The sequence below is a fragment of the Ictidomys tridecemlineatus genome, chromosome 2 (assembly GCF_052094955.1).
Source record: "Ictidomys tridecemlineatus isolate mIctTri1 chromosome 2, mIctTri1.hap1, whole genome shotgun sequence".
In the NCBI taxonomy this organism is placed as follows: domain Eukaryota; kingdom Metazoa; phylum Chordata; class Mammalia; order Rodentia; family Sciuridae; genus Ictidomys; species Ictidomys tridecemlineatus.
In genome coordinates this window covers 107,042,265-107,045,630 of record NC_135478.1, presented here as the reverse complement: position 1 = coordinate 107,045,630, position 3,366 = coordinate 107,042,265, and the positions used below count along the sequence as shown (strand labels likewise).

The 3,366-nt window shown below is 56.2% G+C and overlaps 1 long non-coding RNA gene across 2 annotated transcripts; it reads left to right on the top strand.

Moving 5' to 3' along the window:
* Positions 1–217: 217 nt before the first annotated feature.
* Positions 218–2,900, top strand: LOC144375290 (uncharacterized). 2 transcript variants are annotated; one of them, XR_013434926.1, is made up of 2 exons: positions 218–1,048; positions 1,608–2,900. It is a non-coding gene; the product is annotated as an uncharacterized LOC144375290 (long non-coding RNA). The 2 variants fall into 2 exon arrangements; XR_013434925.1 differs by having other exon boundaries at positions 1,158–2,900.
* Positions 2,901–3,366: the final 466 nt, after the last annotated feature.

The window sequence follows — 3,366 nt, the reverse complement described above, 5'->3', positions numbered from 1 at the left end:
GAGCTTCTCGGGATCCCTTAGCCCTGGCTCTGTCTGCTGAGCAAGTTGTAGGGTGTGATTCCAAGTGGCTCAGCCCACCCAGGGAGGGCGAGGGACCCTCCCGCAGTGAGGGGCCCAAGGCTGGGCCACCTGCCCCCACTCTAGCGGCTCCAGCCCCGTCCCTCCCTCCCAGCACTGGGATGCCAGCAACTGCCCCTGCCAGGCCCCAGGAGGGGTCCACACAGCCTCTCCAGCTTCTGAGAGGGGCCCACGGACAGTCCCAGGCGGGATGAGAGCCTCCTGTGAGGGTGGCTGCAGGGGCTTGACCCTCCCTTCTTAGGCGATGTCACTCTGACTCCTGCCACCTGCTCCTGGTGAGCCCTGGGGAGCTGGGTGCAGGGAGTGAAGAGTGCTGCCAAGAAGGAGCTCTGATTCCCCACCCTGTGCCTACCACCCCCGCCTGGCTGCTATCCAAGGCCCTGGCCTGCCTGTCCTCTGCCTTCGAGGGTGTGTGTGGTCAGGGCCACTGCCTGGCCTTGGCAGCCCAAGGCAGATACAGGGAGATCAGCCCACAGCCATAGTGACCCCTGCCCAGCACTGGCCTTGAGAGGTTGCCTCTGAACCTCTCCCCCTGCTGTCTGCCCACCCCTACCCAGCCTGTGCCCCACCTCTCCCGCCGCATTTTTGGGTGCTTCTCCAGTATGAGATCTCCATTCCCCAACCTGTGGAACCCAGCCATGTCTAGTTTGTGTCCCTTGATGTTGGTGGCCTTGAGAGGGGTGGTTGACTCAGGGAGGGGAGGGAGGACATGCCATAGGGCCTGGGGCACTCTGAGGACACCTTCCAGCCCTTGCAAGCCACCAGCGAGGAGAGTCTCCTTTCTGTCTTTTCCCTCCCCTTCATGTTTCTGTATAAATCTTGATCTTTGGTGGCTCACTCTGTGGACACTCTGGGAGCAGACACACCTGACTGGCTTGAAGACAGGGCGCCAAAGCCCTTGGCCCCAGGTCCTTCATGAAAAGAGCATTTCCCTCGGACTAGGACAGCTGAGCAGTCACAGCCGGAGCTGGTGAGTCCCCAATTGAGGGTCCAACCTCACTTCTGGGGGTGCATTCCCACTAGTCTAAGTTCTGCCTCACCTTGAGTTCTGCCCACCCACCTGGAGGTCTGTCCCCCAGTCTAGAGGTCTGTCCACCCGTCTGGAGGTCTGTCCAGCAGTCTGGAGGTCTGTTCACCCACCTGGAGGTCTATCTGCCCACCTGGAACTCTATTTGTCCATCTGAGGCTCTGTCCACCTGTCTGGAGGTCTTTCAACCCACCTGGAGGTCGGGCCACACATCTAGGGATGTGTCCACCTCTCTGGAGGTCTGTCCACCCATCTGGAGTTCTGTCCACACACCTAGAGTTCTGTTCGCCCACCTGGAGGTCTGTCTGCCCACCTGGAGGACTGTTCACCAGTCTAGAGATCTGTCCACACACCTGGAGTTCTGTCTACCTATCTGGAGGTCTGGTGGCCTTGAGAGGAGTGTCTGATTCATATGGACAAGGAGAGGGGAGGGAGGACATGTTTGTCTGGAGGTCTGTGTTCCATTCCTGGCACCTTCTAGACTCTGCTTCCCTGTGTCCAGGTGAAAGCAGGCAGGCACAGAAGCATGCACATCAAGGGTCCCCTAAGGATGCGTCCAGAACTGGCAAGTCCTGGATTCCTGGCAGCCCATCTGGAGGTCAGTCCACCTATCTGGAGGTCTATCACTCACCTTGAGGCCTGCCCGCCTGTCTGGAGGTCAACCCAACCATCTGGAGGTCTGTCCACCCACCTGGAGGTCTTGCCACCTACTGGAGCTCTGTCCACCTATATGGAGCTCTGTCCTTACTGGATTCCTGGTGTTCTTACTGGATTCCTGGTGGCCTTGCTGGATTCCTGGTGTCCTTGCTGAATTCCTGGTGGCCTTCTTGGATTTCTGATGGCCTCGTTGGGTTCTTGGTGTCCTTGATAGATTCCCGGTGGCCTTGTTGAATTCCTGGTGGCCTTGCTGGATTCCTGGTGGCCTTACTGGATTCCTGGTGGCCTTACTGGAAGTCTGTCCACCTGTATAGAGATCTGTCCACCCACCTGGATGTCTGTCCACCCATCTGGAGGTCTGTTCACACACCTGGAGGTCTGTCTGCCTGTTTGAGGCTCTGTCCACCCATCTGGAGGTCTGTCCACCCACCTGGAGGTCTGTCCATGCATCTGGAGGTCTATCTGCCCATCTGGAGTTCTGTCTGCTTGTCTGGAGGTCTTCCCACCCATCTGGAGTTCTGTCCACACACCTGGAGTTCTGTTCGCCCACCTGGAGGTCTAGTCTGCCCACTTGGAGGTCTGTCCACCAGTCTAGAGATCTGTCTACCTGTCTGGAGGTCTGGTGGCCTTGACAGGGGCGTTTGATTCATGCTGGACAAGGAGAGAGGAGGGAGGACATGCCTGTCTGGAGATCTGTGTTCCATTCCTGGCACCTTCTGGACTCTTCTTCCCCGTCTCCAGGTGAAAGCAGGCAGGCACAGAAGCATGCACATCAAGGGTCCTCTATAGAACTGGCAAGTCCTTGGGGACAGAAGCAGATCAGAGGCTGCCCAGGCTGTGGGGGTCAGTGCTTAATGGGGACAGAATTTCTGTTTGAGCTGCCAGAAAAAATTGGGGACTAGATAAAGATGATGATTGTACAACACTGTGAATGTAATTGGTGCATTTAAATGGCCCAAAACACTATACATCTATCATAATAAAAAAGTAATTCTCGGGCTGGGGATGTGGCTCAAGCGGTAGTACGCTCGCCTGGCGTGCGTGCGGCCCAGGTTGGATCCTCAGCACAACATACAAATGAAGATGTTGTGTCTGCCGAGAACTAACAAAAAATAAATAAATGTTAAAATTCTCTCTCTCTCTGTCCCCCTCTCTCTCACTCTCTAAAAAAAAAAAAGTAATTCTCTGGGTGAACTATAGTCTCCCCCGCACCGCCGGTACCAAGGATAGAACCCAGGGGTGCTGTACCACTGAGCCACACCCTTTTTGGTTTTTATTTTGAGACAGGGCCTCACTAAGTTGCTCTGAGCCTGGCCTTGAACTTGCCATCCTCCTGCCTTAGCCTCCTGAGCTCACAGATGTGGCCATCTTGCCCAACGTGGTGAACTAACGTCTTAAACATGAAAAGTAGAAGTAGAAGAGAAGTAGTACCTGAGGTGCTTGGCAGGACAACTCACTGACCTGGCTCTGAGCACTTGGATGCCACAGTGAGCGAAGGGCAGGTCTCCAGCCCACAACCACCTGCTGAGCAAGACAGGCTGGGCAGCCACCCGGCCTCACCATTCTCGGGGATTCCAGGCACACAGGACCTGGGCTCTGTCTGG